The sequence below is a fragment of the Sinocyclocheilus grahami genome, unplaced genomic scaffold, assembly GCF_001515645.1.
Source record: "Sinocyclocheilus grahami isolate Dianchi unplaced genomic scaffold, SAMN03320097.WGS_v1.1 scaffold55.1, whole genome shotgun sequence".
Taxonomy (NCBI): Eukaryota; Metazoa; Chordata; class Actinopteri; order Cypriniformes; family Cyprinidae; genus Sinocyclocheilus; species Sinocyclocheilus grahami.
In genome coordinates, this window is record NW_015505234.1 from 1,802,724 (window position 1) to 1,818,597 (window position 15,874).

The window sequence follows — 15,874 nt, forward strand, 5'->3', positions numbered from 1 at the left end:
TGCCCTGCCTTTCTGAAACGCATCGATTTTTACAAAGCTCATCGGTCTGAAAAGCGAGGTGTGCTGTGATTGACCAGCTATCCAGTGCGTTGTGATTGGCCGAATACCTCAAGCGTGTGACAGAAATGTTACGCCCGGCCGGAGCGAAGAGACAAAAACATAAAAACCCATTATAAACTAGGCATTTGTTGCATCCAGTGGGGACATAATTACGGATTATAATGATTTATACTGTCTTTTTACGCGTTGCATCGCACCATGTAAACATAAAACCATGTCTGTGATCGGAGAAATGACAAAAAACAAGCGCTACTGTACACTGCTCAAAACTCGCATTTGAATCATCAGTGGCAAATCCTTTAAATAGAACAGCCGGCATTGTAGTCTAATCTCCCAGGAAACAGTCCTCCATAAAATGTGCTGCACACATCCGAATATTTGGCTTAAACTGTTCTGGAACAGTGTTGTAAATACAACTTAACCACTGATTTCTAGTTGTGTCCTCTTTTGGAAGACCAAACAAAGTAGTTTCGCTTTCACAACGAAACACACGGCAACAACAATACTACAGCGAGAATCAAAGTTACGCCTTCTTTCTTTGAGTGAACATTTGGGTGGCGCTGAACTCATACGTCATCCGCCCGGTGTTGCTTCCGTGTACAACTGTTGGTGCAAGCTACATTAAAGTGATTATTAAATTTTGAATATGGATATTTTTCTTACAAAAACGCATCAATTCGCTACAGGGGGCCTTTGTTCACCCCTCGGAGCCGTGAGAGACACTTTTTTTATGGATGGGCGCTTTTTATTTAACTTCTTTTGGACTGATGGATGCAACACCCGCTGAGTGGCATTAAACAGCTTGAAAGATCAAAGACAATTTTTTATGTAACTCCGACTGGATTCGTCTGAAAAAAGAAAGTCATATACACCTAGGATGACTTGAGGGTGAGTAATTTATGGGCTAAATTTTCATTTTTGGGTGAACTAACCCACATAAGAGATGATCAAAAGCTTGCAGAAAACAGAATGAACATTATAAACAGTTTTAAAAGAAGCTGCAAAAAAGTCAGACTCTGTTATTACGCAATGACAGCAAGAAAAAGAGAACGTTATTAAGAGATGAATCAGGAGGGTCATTATGTGGATCATGCTTACCTTTACAAGACTGAAGGAAAGAAAAACTCATTTAAGTGTTCCTACATTAATCACAGCCTGCACATCAAACTGTGATAATCACCTGAACACTCCATTAAAATAAAACTGCCAGCCCTAGGGAAATCTCACCTTACTCTTTAATTGTTTTGAGGCTTTGATCGGCTTTTTAATCCAAGATTAATTTATGCCTTTTTAAATAACTCTACATATGATTAATAAGCTTGAAAATTAAAAGCAGTCTAAAGCAATTATAACAAGTGCCATCACCTCATTAGATGGTGTTGGGAGATGCAGTATGTCTGTGCATGGCAGAGAAAAGTGTTTGTGTGTGTGATTGTGTGTGTCTGAAATAGAGAGGCACGTAGATTTTCATAAGACTCTCCGTACTCATACATTACCAACAGGAAGAATAGATATGCAGCTGTTTATTTGTTTTGCATAATGCATAACGGGGCTGTACGATTTATGATATGACATGCACTTGATGAAAGGCACAAGCGGTGCTAAGTGGGGAAATAGGAGAGAGTAGATTGGCAGAATGAGAGTGGTAGCTAAAAGGGTCAGTATAATAATGGGGACTTTACAGATTTACATACTAATAGTTTTATTCCCATGAAAGTAAAACGCAGCTCAGAGCTCCCAGACTGCCGGCCACGGCCAATTTCAGTTCCACAGCACTGGCTCTATTATTTTGGGAATAATGTCTCTTTTTAACTAATTGTACTGTGGAGTTGCACAGTAGCTTTAAGTGTAGATTTACACCAGCCCTTCAAAAGACATATAGTCTGTCAAGGTCAAACAGGAGAGCAAAGGAGCTTCAGCCATGTGTGTGTATGTGTGTATGAGTGTCACGCTTGAAAGAAACAGCAGCAGACAGGGAGGTTAGGGAAATCTCTGGAGTGAGTTGGTGAGAAAGAACTGAGAGTAAAAGCAGGGGTTCCTTCAACCTGCTAATGTGTAAACAAGACATCACTCCACTCCTAGCCTGATGCTCATCCTCCTCTTTAAAAACATTCCTTGCGCTTTGGCCGTCAGCCTCAACATTTCATAAACATATCTACACATACACCTGCTGCCAGTACTGGGTAGTAACTGAATCAGTAACTAGAATCAGATTCTAAATATTAAGTACTTGTAGTTAGATTATTTTACATTTTAAAATATTATTGAATAAATGATTACATATTATTCACACAAACACAGTAAATTATTAATAATGTATTAATTCTCTGATACCGGTTAATGGCATGCAGGTAAACAAATAAAATATTAATTTTTTAATAATATTTTTATATTCCTCAAAACACTTCCTTTTCTATATTCTTATATTTTTTATTTGTATTTTTATTGTTTATTTTAAAATGATTTATTTTTTAATTGTACATTATGATATATTAATTACTAGCTTTTCACCAACTCACAAATCTTTATAATTGATACAATTTTTTAAATATAATTTTATTAACCAAACTAGGGTTCATGAAGAAAAACTAAATCAATAGAAAATGTAATATATAAAATTATATAAATTATATTAGTTAGGTTAAAAGTAATCTTAAAAAAAGTAGTCAGAATACATTACATAATATGTGTTATCTAATAGATTACATTACTAACTACAATTTTCATCATGTAATTTGTAACGGACTACATTTTGTAAGTAATCTACCCGGCACTGCCTACTGAAAATCATAACTCTTTGTCTTACATCTGCTGTTCTCTATAAAGCCCATCACTTTATCTTGCTCTGGGAGGTCTGTCTGTTCTTTGAAACAGACTTACATCATGTTGTAAAATGCGTTTGTAGCATGCATTTATCTCTCTAAATTTGAATTGATTTTTGAATTTATACTGCGTATAAAAGCAGAAGGCAGTATAGAGGTTATCTGCGACGTGCGTATGCGTGTCTGAGTCTGTTCACAACAGCCAAGAGCACAAGAGCCCTTTTGTCACAAACGGAGCCTCATCTGTCACTGCGGAGACCTGCTCTCAGGAGAGAAGATGGGAACAAAGGTGCTAAAAGGCAGTGTGACAGTGAGGGCATCTTGAGGAAAGGGGACCCTTTCAAACACAACCACAGCCGTCAATCATTCTTCAATCACAAACACACGCACAGCACACTCTCACCACACACAAACATATAGAGTCCAGATTGACTGACAAAGCTCTTTTATACTTAAAAGAAGCATTTTACAACAGCTACACTCTTAAAAACAGAGATTTCAAAAAGTGGTTTGAGGGCAATGCTAGAAGAACAATTTTGGATTCCTCAAAGAACCTTTCAGTAAACAGTTATTGAAAGAACAATGTTTTTTCTTAGTGTGAAGAACCCCTTTCCACTATAAAGAAGCTTATGTGCAGTGGAAAGTTTCCATGGATGTTAAAGATTCTTCACGGAACCATAGATTAGCAATTCTTTTTAAGAGTGTAGAAAACGTTTTGATTTGTTTCAAAGTTAAAGAGGTAAGAAAGTACCGCTTAAACTCATTTTGACCGATTTTTGTAGGCCACAGAAAATGCATATTAAATCTGAAAAAGAACATCAATCGCCAATAGTGCCAATCACAGAACGAGCCTCAGCCAACGATAATGGGAATTATAGTAATGAAATCCAGCGCCTGGGCCCGTGCACCGCCCGAGGCGCTGGTATACTATAGCAGGGCATTAACATAAAGATGCGACTTGCTTGTTTTGTGAGGTCTATCAGAGGGGTAGTCCACAGAGATAATAACTATTAGTAAAAGGACAGTGCTTTGCTGGATTCCAGCTGTGGAGGCTACATTTCCATACAGATGGAAAGGCTCTAGAGGGGTTATATGTATGCAGAAAGGAGCAACTGTGTGGGGTGACGCCATCGGCTATCTTCACCAAAAGCCTTGATCTGATCTTCATCCTCCACCTCATCTTTCCCTGTAGGAGTAGCAGTGAATTAACTCCTGCTATTAGAAAGGTTCTTTGCTGAAAGAGGTGAGATTGAAGGTGTGTGTAACTTTGGGGCTTTTTATGGGACCATTGTCCAGTGTGTGGAAATCGGTACTCTCACCAAGTGCAAACAGCTTGAGCGATCTAGGTGTTACCATCTGCTTGACATCTCTAAGAGGTTGGAAATGTGAGAAAGTGTGCAAATTTCAGTGACAAAGTCAAAGTTTTCTAACTTGTATTAAAGGGGTCATATGATGTGATTTCAAGTTTTCCTTTCTCTTTGGAGTGTTCAAGCTCTTGGTGCATAAAGAAGATCAGTAAAGTTGCAAAGACTAAAGTCTCAAATCCAAAGAGATATTCTTTATAAAAGTTAAGAGTCAACCACGCCTACCTAAAACGGCTCGTTCTAACACGCCCCCACATATCTACGTCACTATATGGAAATATTATCATAATGCCGCCCAAATGTGCACGCAAAGAAAGAAGGTGTGGTTTCAGGAATAGCAATAATGCTGATGCAGCCATGTCAGGGAGACGCTCTGTGATTCAGTGCGAAAGCAAAAGCAGTTTATTTGGCCTTCCGGAAGTAGATGCATTTATGAATCATTGGTTACGATTTATTTACAACAGAACAGCACAACCCAGCTGTTCGAATTTGTGCAATGCATTTTATGGACGACAGTTTTTTTAACCTAGAAGAGTACAAGGCTGGCTGTGCACAAAGGCTATTTCTAAAAAAAAAAAAAGATTATGGTAAGGGGCGTTACATTTCCGACGCGTGCTTGTGGTGTTCGACCAATCACGATGCATTGGTTCAGCTGGCCAATCAGAGCAGACTGCGCTTGTCAAAGGAGGGGGCTTTGTTGAAAACGAGTGTTTGAGAGAGGCGGGGCATAGAGGACCTACAATAATGTACAGTATTTGAAAAATAATGTGTTTTTTGAACATTAAAGCATGTCAACATATTCTGTTACACCAAATACACAAAATAATGATCTTTAAAATAGCATCATATGACCCCTTTAAAGGGACAGTTCACAAAAAATACAATTCCATCATTTACTTGTCCTCATGTTGTTCCAAACCTGTATGACTGACTTTCTTTGACATTGGCTTTCATTGTATGGATAAAAAAGTGATATTTTTTTTGTCATTTTCAAAATAACAGTATTCCATATCTGCATAGCCAGTGTAATCAGTACATCAGTACACGTATTGTATTATGGATGTATTTTTAATCTTTGTATCAGTGACCTGATAAAAGGATAATATGATATGAGGAAGAGGAGAGAGGATGGGATTTTAGGGTATAGCCTGTTAGCATTTGATTAATTAAGCATGTGAGGGCTACACTATAAATAGCTATAGAGAGATGGCTATTGGTCCTCTAATGACCAGGCCACTGTCATGCTTAAGGCAACTAGTCTGTGTAAATAAGGCCAGCGGTCTACAAACAGCAGCTGTTACACACACACACACACACACACACACACACACACACACACACACACACAATGACCTTCTCTGGTGTCTCACATTCCCTTGATGTCTGAGCACTAGTCAAAAATAAATAAACACACATATCTGATTATTACATTGTGATATTTGCATCAATCCATGTCAATCCACCAATTTTTCTAAAACATACATTCAGTCTCAATTATCTTCTCTTTCTACATTCACTAGAGCAATATTCATCTCTTAACAGGTGGGTAACAGGAAGGAATAGTGATATTATTTAGATTATCCCTTGATTAAGAGCTTAGAGTTGGTCAGAAACCATTATGTCCCTTCTGGGTTTTAATCACAGTCTACATAATGTTTTTCCCCCCCAGCACCTGAATCCCTTTGTTACTTGCAGACAATGGACATAAAGTGTGCTACTGTAGAGAACAGAGAACAGCCAGACACACTCCATCAAGAACATTCAGCGTTTAAGAGGTATCTCCTCAATAATTAAGCAGTATTACACAAGTAAGTGTGCTGCTGTAGTGAACATCAGCCTGTTTGTGATTGAAGAATGATTGACAGCTGTGGATGTGTGTGAAAGGATCCTCTTAGCTCAGAGCTTAGTGCTAATGCTCAAGTGTGATATTTGCTTGTATCCAACAAAACAAATGGCAACTTAATATCAAGTAACTTAAATTTTAGACACAATATGATGATATTTTAATTTCATTCTGTCCAACAAGGAGAACCATTCCAAACAAAGCCAGAGCCGGATTAACTATTGCATTTAGACTATATAACTCCAAAATATAAGTGCCAGATATTTCTGTAATACGAACCAATATAAAGTCTTAAAGTAATAATTTATTATTTATTATTAAAATATTAAATTATAATTAAAATTGAAAATCATTTAATCACCGTCATAGGTTCCAAACCTGGTTGCATGACTTTTTTATTTTATGTGGAACAAAAAAAAAGGAAATATATTTTAAAAAAGAAGAAAAAAAAAGAAAGAAAGTCAACAGGCATTAGTCATGGTAGCGCCATATTTAATTTTAGACAGGAATGAAAACAAGTCTGTGAGACATAGAAGTATAGTGCGTTCAGTGGATTGTACAACATACCGATTGTTCAGCTGGCAAAACATCTTTCTAGAAAAAAAAACTCATAAAAGAGTTTTAAAAGTGGTGAGTTGTGACAATTCAGTGTGTGCCATTGTAAAATCAATATGGTGTCTAACCTGATTAAGGTTTATGGAGTCCAATATTGTTTGGACCCCAATGTTCTTCAAAAAAAAGTTTGCATTCTGCAGAAATAAAGGAACTAATACAGGTTTGGAATGACATGATGCTGAGTAAATAATAGAGTATTCACTTCTGAGTGAACTAGCGTTTTAAGATCTGCCAAGTTCTAACCGAAATCACCATGGTTACCAAACAGATAAGTTTCTAGATCAAGGATGTTTCTGTAATATGACCTCATAATGAAAGATATTTTCAACAACAAATGATTGATAGCTGAAAACATCTCTGTGAGGCAATGCGCTCAAGCTGCCATGAACACGATGTTTAGTAATTAAAAGAAAGATCTGATCTGAGGTCGCAAAGACTGAACAACACCAGACCTTCCAATTCAAAGAGAATTACAATCACGGTCAGAGAGAGCTGTTCAACTCTGTTGCAGCGAACACGGTGAGAACTCACCCGTGACATCAATCTCATTCATGTTACATACCAAAACAGTCCAGAAGATGCTGTGAACATAGCAACAATCACAACAACACAAGCGAAACACAGGGGCAATAAGTGCAATCTAATTGAAGCTCACAGAAACACCTCTTGGCTGCTTTGCTTCAGCCCGAGTAACCTGCCATAATGCATTCGGCCATTTAAATTAACTTACAACATTTCCCCCCACTTTTTTTTTTTTTTTTAGGTGAGAGGGGGTGGAAAAACTCTGGCTGCTCAAATGAGCAATGTATCATTATCCAGAGTCCTGCATCCCCTCCTAACTGCAGCACCGCAGGCTAGGCAGCCTTGCGTGAGCTCCATCTACTGAGCCAGGCAATCTGGCCAGCAGACATGCATGTATTCATAATGGCAGCAGCCTTTCATGTAGCAGAGAAAAAGAGAGAGAGAGGGATGAAAGCTCTTTTGGAGGACACTAATGCTCATCATTACAAAATGCTACACACATTACAGCTTATCCCACCCACAGAATGTGACTAGTAAATACATATTACTACAGCGGTTCAATTGGATTTAAAGCAAAGAGGCTAAGTGGTAATTACTGTAAAGACGGTTAAATGCAAGGTACTTGTAATGTTGCCTGATTATTTTTGTCTGCTCTGTGTCATTGCAAACATAAGAATTAGTGAATAATTGAAGATGGACCTACAATTAAAAAAAAAGGTTTTGGCTGAGTTTAATTTGGTTGTGGACAGCTGTATCACATATCAGTTTTCTTAACATTTACATTAAACTGTAAACTACTCAAATACTGTACTGCAAAAAATATTTTCTTACTTGTAGGTTTATCTTGATTTCCAGTACAAACAACTAAACATCAAGTCAAGATGCATTTACTTGAGAAGCAAAATGATGCAAGATATTAAGTCTTGTTTTCTGAAGAATTTATGTTTATGCTTAAAAAAAAAAAATCTGCCAACGCAGTAAGAATACACATAATTCAAAGGGGGGGAAAAAATCTAATTTTGATAAAACAATCTTTCTCAAGCAAATGTATCTTGATTTAAGAATGTTTAGATATTTGCGCTGGAATAAAAAAAAAAAAAAAAAAAAAAAACTCTAAGAACATATTTTGCAGTGTGTGTGTGTGTGTAGGTTTGAAAAACAAACCAAACTCAAAACAGTTCTGTCACAATAAATCAAACGGAATCCCAACATAACAAAACATTAAACCACTAAGTTCTACCTTTTCTCATCTAGCTAAAAAAAATACATAAAATAATGTAAATGTTTACTTCCCCTTCCAGTCCCATGCAAAAAGCGTGCTGGAAAATGCTAATTCCTTGTCCAGTTTCAGCAACACTGTTAATGTGAACAAAAAAAATATTCATATAGTCCCGATATGAATGGATCAGGGATGCACAATATGTTGGTACCCTATAATAATACTAATAATTTAATAACACTGTTAAATGTAATTTAGCAAATCTCAGAACAAACGAACATTTTCATAATTATATTTTACAAACATATTGGACATCATTAATTATGAATTTTAAGGTTACGTTAGTGCCTTGTAAGTAAATTGAGGAAGCTGCAAAAATCATTTAGTTTGAGTGTAACTGTTCTGTGTGACACTCGCCTCACATTATCAGGCTTATATTTTGCTCTTTTGTCTTTCTCACCCCCATCTTCATGCCAGAGAGTAAAAGCTGAACAGGATTATGACAGGAAGCTGTTCAGTGGGATTTAGAGGCTTTTCGTCCTCAGTGGAACTGAGAGTTTTAATTCAGTCCAGACCCATTTTAGGCCGCTGGTCAGCTGAATATAGATGCTGAAATAGGTGTTCTCTTGCCAAGGGGGAAAGAGAGGGGCGGCAGCGCAGCAACTGATTTTGAATGATGCCTTTGCCATCTGAGTAATGAACAGGTCAGAGAGGTCAACCCATTACAACTGCAGCTACTTAATTATTAATTACACACTTCTATAAAGCAAAGGACAACTTCTCTATGTTGTGTGTGTGTGTTTTGTGGAACCTCAAACACACACATGCAGTGGGTCCAAATGTCTGAGACCACAATAAAAAATCTGTGATAGCCTAATAGGATTTTGAAACATTTAAAATGACATTATGACATACAGTGAGATACTTAAATTCTGTGCTATTTATAGGCTACTAATTACATATGCAAATGAACAACATTGATCATTTGACTCTTTGTACAGAACATTAGATGTATTTGCCTTCACTGAAGCACAAGGCATTCTTTGGGTTATTCTCAAATCATGCTGAAGAACATCTTCATCAGGTTTGACAAAATCTGACATTCTAAAATGTGTTAATTTTCTAATTAAGCTATTTAAAACTCAAATTGTGATTCTGATAAATATTTGTATTTGCATAATTATATCAGTTTTAAAATAATATTACATATGTAATTACATTAAAACATAACATTTTTATTTATCAAAAAACGTCACAGGTTTAAACAAGTTACATTTTCATTATTACTGGACAAATTAAAAAAGTAATAATAACAATAATAATAATAAAATAAAGAGATAACTCCCTTAACATATATATACGCACACACACGAAATACATGAAGTCATGAAGTTTGTTTTTCAAAACATAGGTAATCTTTTCTAAGGCAAGGCATAAGGTCATCCCCTTTATCCACTGAGACATGCCAGGACTTTCTTTTCTTTTTCCCAAGAACATGCTAGTACACATTTAGCTTCCAGCAAACAGAGAATTAACAACAATCTTTCATGTTTGGTGATTTTAAAATTCAGAGGACAAACATGCAATATACACAAACTGGGATCGAGAGGAATTACTTCACCAATGATTTGATTTATTATATTCAATATTTTAACCCATAAACAATTAACTTTAGTGCATTCCCAAATACAATAGAAAAAAGTTCCCTTCCCTTGTTTACATTTGTAACATATATCAGGAATATTTGGGTTGAAGTGATGTAACTTAACTGGAGTGATATACTGTCTACTCAATCATTTATACTGAAGCAGTCTCAAATGGGTGTTCATTGTATGAGTGTGGGCTTTTAAGCAAGCTATTTGCCACTCTTCCTCGGTTATATCAGCCTGCAGGTCAGACCACCATGCTTGAAGTCAGTCATTAAATGATTCTTTAGATTTGGCCACAAACCGTTTATATAACACAGATATCTGACCTCTTCCTTTCAAACAGTTAAGTGTGATATTTTCCAAAGTAGAAAGAGTAGGCTCAACCAGACTTTGGCCTTGTCTTGATAGAATGAAGCTACATAATTGCAAATATGAAAAAGTAATATGTGCAATTATGAAAATATTTGAAATATATGAACAATATTTTTTAATAATTGAAAATATTTGAAAAAGGGCTTTTGCCGAATTCCAAACCTTATCCTAATTTCTTCAAAGGACATAAATCTTCCCTCATTATAAAGATCAGAAACCTTACTAATACCTTGAATTGACCAGATTTTAAAACCTGGATCGGCTCAGAACTGGTGAAAAGGGCGAGAGTTGTGGTAATTCACCTAAGAGCTGCTATACGGTATACAGATTTTTAGTACATTTACTTAACCTTTTAGCATCTGCTAAATACAAATATAAAATCAAAGGAATTGGAATAGAGTGAACCTCTATAGATACCCAGATCGGAGGAAAATCATTCTCAAAAAAAAAACATTGCTGTTCTAATTAGAGCTGTCCAGTAGTACCATTTTAGGTTTGGTAGGTTTAACTCCCCTCTATCATAATGCAAGTAGAGCAAGGAGAGCCTGAGACGAGGGTGCTTGTTGTTCCAAATTAAGTTTGTAAAAGTTTTTTTCATTAGGACAAAAAAAAAAGAATGTGGAGGGAGGGGGAAGAGATATAACAATATAAGACTGACATTTTTTAATATATTAACATGGCCAAACAATGAAATAGGGAGTTTTGTCCATCTGTTCAGATAATCTGATAGGGGCTTAGAATTAGCTTATTCAATTTCATTAACAGTTGGTGTAATTTTGATCCCAAGATAAGTAAAACCTTCTTGTGAGATTGTAAAGGGTGACTGAACTGTGGGGGGAGAAGACTTTCTGCTTTATGGAGGAACAGCAACACGACTTAGAATTATTAATTCTAAACTCCAAGAATTCTCCAAAAATTTCAATCAAATTTAGCAATGCTGGGATGGACTGTTTTAGATTGGAAGAGAATATAATTATCTGTGTATAATGAAATACGGTGTTCCGATGAGCCAATTGTAATACCTGAAATGTGTATGATGACGAATTGCCATAGCCAGTGGTTCAGTCGCTGGGATGAAAAGCAAAAGAGAGAGAGGGCAGCCCTGGCACGTTCTCCTGTAGAGTCTGAAAGGGGCAGATGTTATTCCATTTGTTCATATCTCAGCTGAAGGGTTAGCATACAGGATCTGGACCCATTTCATAAACGTATCCCCAAACCCCATACTTTCCATAGTTTTGAACAAGTACGGCCACTCAATCCTGTCAAATGCTTTCTTCAGCATCTGATGACAGAAGTGCATTATCACAAGTATTAGATTTCTCATGTAATATATTAAGTACTCTATGAATATTATGCAAACCATGCCTCTCCCAAAGCCGTTTTGATCCATTTGAACAAGCTTGGGCAAATGTATTTAAAAACTCTATGCTAGCACTTCGCAAAGAATCTTTAAGTCATTATTCAGGAGAGAAATTTGTCTATATGAACCACAATCAGTTGGTGGCTTGCCAGGTTTTAACAGCAGAGTGATCACCGCAGTATTCAGAGAGGGAGGCAAAGCCCGATTTTCCAGTGATGAATTCATTTTTGATGGAAAATTTTATATAACTTTATTGTATACTGAAAAAAAATTATACTAAATTTTTAAAGGTAAGTGGTTGCAATTTATTTGAGCTACATTTAAATAAATACATTTAGTTGACTAACTTTCAGCAAAATTTCTTTATTTAAATGTAGCTCAAATAAATTGATTGCAACCACTTACATTTTTTTACAGTAAATTTAATGAATCATTTTTTTTCAGTGATGTGATCCGGCCCTGGGGTCTTCCCTCCTTTCATACTGATAATGGCCTCAGACAGCTCCTCAGACATCTTCAAGGGATACCATGAAACACAAATCCATGGACTTAACGTCTTAACGTCTAAAGCATCCAGGAAAACATTTTTGTCCCTCTGCGGCACAGAATATTCAGAGCCTGTAAAGAGCCTGATAGTAGTTCCTAAAGACCTCATTTATCTCAGTTTGATCAAATGTTACCTCACCCTCCTTTATCTGAATGAAATTTATGGCTCTTTCAGTTTGTAACTGCTTAATACGCCTGGCTAGTAACTTACCTGCTTTCTCCCCAACTTCATAATAAGTCTAAGTCTCATCAAACTTTTCTTTGCATGTTCTGATGAAAGCTCATTATAATTAATTTTCAATTTGTGCAGTTCCAGAAGAAGTTCAGGAATAATTTTCTGGGATATAAAAATATATACAAAATTTATAAAATATACAATATATTTAATAATAACAAACTGGCAAAATATAAGTATTTGCACAAGTGGTCTAATGGACTTTCGGACCCCACTGTAAATGCATGCAAAAGTGTCCACAAAAGTTTTCTTGCTTGTTTTCCTATCTCTCTCACATGCATGTACAGAAACTAACAACTGATCCAAATAGTTTAGAGTAACACCATGTAGAAATGTTTCATGTTCAGCAAGAGCGACATGAGATGAGATGGATTTAACTTAATAATTACACGTGGTGACAGAAAACCACACTTGGCTAACACAGTTACTGTATGCAATTAAAATATTATTCATTACCTTTTAAATACAACACTGGTGCCGAAATCCCATTAAATTTGGGATAATTGAGTGTGTTTAATTATCAGCTGTGGCATGAAGTTAGTTTAGGAGAGAGAGAGAGAGAGAGAGAGAGAGAGAGAGGGAAAAAGAGAGAGAAAGGCGAGTGAATGGTGACCTAGTTAATGTCAGAAACATTGTGTTTTAAAAATGACCTAGCTCTTAAAGCTGGGCTCAGAATAACTCTTCTCTTAGACACCCAGGGCATATGAGAGTAATAATGTTCAAATGCTGTGTCTTTTTCCTCTCACCTAGCAAAATTATGTGTATTGCAAAAATATTATCGTCTCAGGGCAGGCCACAGACTGCTTTTTCTGTAAATGTTGGACTGCATGAAATGTTGCCGAGTTGGCTTGTAACCAAGAATGAATTGTTAGGGAGATGACTGATGCTCTGTAAAATATGATTTTAATCCAGTGGTTCTCAACTGTGGGGGTCGCAACCCAAGAAAGTGGGCCGCACGTCTGTTCTTACAGGGATAGCAATGAAAAAACAATGCTAAATGCAAATAATAAAACACAACTAACTACATAATGAAGTATCGTTAACATTTTATTGTAAAAAAATGTTCTATTATCTTTGGTCATCAAACTCTACAGTATTTTGTCACAAATTCATATATTCTTGGTTGTCAAACTTAACAGTATGTTGGCACTAATTTGTGTTCCTATATATTTTATTGTCAAGTATTTTGGCACAAATTCACGTGGAAGCAGCTAACCAAATCCTGCAAATGCCAATATGTACAGGTTGCATGACATCCTTGCAAAACATGAACAAAATACACAATATAAAAAAAAGAATATGACTCAGATTACATTAAGTACTTGCAAACTCTTGGGTCTATGGGTCCTAAAGCAAAACCAGGTGAGAACCACCACTGCTTTAAATGACCAATTCATAAAATCAGCTGTTAAATATTTACATTGAAAAGCCACAAATGAAAGCGTCTACCCATTTGTCTGCACATTTTAACTTGTCTGAAAGTGACTTGTCATAACCCTCTGGTAACATGCAGTGCACTACCCCGGAGCTCCCCTTCTCCTTAGGCCGGCTGTGCAGTTCTGCCTGGCCTGCCCGGTTCAAGCTCAGAGCAGGATGGCTCGGGGCAGTTGAGTCTGGTGTTACTGAGCGAGATGGAGTCGCTCTGCCTGCAACTCCACCGTGCTTCATTAGGAAACAAAATATAAGCTTTCCACTCCATTACCAATGACTTTAGGAGTGAAAGCACATAAGACGGCGACTCACCTCATCAGCAATGCATTGCAATAAACTCGCAGGCTTGAACAGGCTACAGAGACAGAGAGAGAGAGAGAGAGAGAGAGGAGGGAGAGCGGGGGCAGAAAACAGCATTAGCCTACATATGATGTCTTTACAGTGGAACAGCGAGGAAAAATCATTAATGCAATAAAATGTGCCCAGATTAATCAAACGCATCAAACTCTTATGAAAATATCACAGGGGTAGAAATGTTCTATTACGTCTAATGGTGTCTAATCTAATACAGGCAGTTAAGGGCTTGGGTATTTCTTCATTGTGAAATGCAATTTGGGAAGTTTAAAGGGAGCCAGTGAAGCGTGGGTCTCACACTGCCAACAGGAACATGGGGCATGATGATATATTTTTCCCCCTCTCTCTCTCTTCCCTTTCCTTCAAACTCATAAAAGCTCACTATTAAAGATCCCTGGATGGAGTGCATTTGAAAAGCTGAAAGAAACAGAGAATAGATGAGAGGCAATATGTAATTAGCATGTCATAATCAAAACGACTCATTCGGACACATTATGATCACAGGGAGGAAATTATTGCATCGCTAGTGGCAATCTGTGGGCATGTGTTAACACCATTTCCATAATGAAAATACACAAATGTTAATAGCCCACGCCTTGATTTGGAGGGGGAATACGGAAAAGAACGTTAATTTCACACTGCACTTTCACTAGCCCTTAGGTTGTTGGAGAATTGCAGGGTTGAAGAAACACATATATAGGCTCAACCCGAACGCAAATGTTGTTTTTCCGATTTCTCTCATACAACAACGTTCTTCTCAGGCTGAAAAAAAAACAGCGTTGCTCCCATGCCACTCTTTTCCAGAGAGGCCCCACACAAAAATTCTCATTTTCAATTAAAATCTCATTTAATTTGAAGTTGACATGAAACCATAAATGTGAATTAGCATATTTGGGTGCATGCCAAAGTGTACGTTGTATATTTTTTTACTTAAAAAATATATTTTAGTCATCCATTTAGTTCAGAATGGCAATGATTGATGAGAACGCAGCTTTCTTTCTCAACACAAACAGAAAGTAACAAGTCCTGGCAAGTTTTCTTTTCTTAAGGATTGAACAACTCCTTTTAAATTCACAACAAACAATCATTTGCATGTCCAATGATCAAATGGAGTAATGGAGGTCAAATGGAGTATTAAGGCAACATGAGAAAGAAGGAAGAGTACAAATGCAATAACACAATGTTTCCTCAGGGTTGAAAGACACAAAAAAAAATGTGAGGAGATGACTATATCCAATTTGTTTCTCCTCACAGAATAGACATGGTTAAATGACCAATTGTAATAATGTTACATTTAAGAAGTCAAGGTTTTGCATGCTGAATCACCCTCTCTTCTGTCTTTTAATTTGAATGGGCTGAGTGACTAAGACAAAAAATGCTTATGAAAGAGAGTCGTGTCAAAATCTTCAAAACATTCAGTAACAACAACAACAACAACAATAATATAGTTATCAAGTGTTAAAAAAAAATCCATTATTTCCA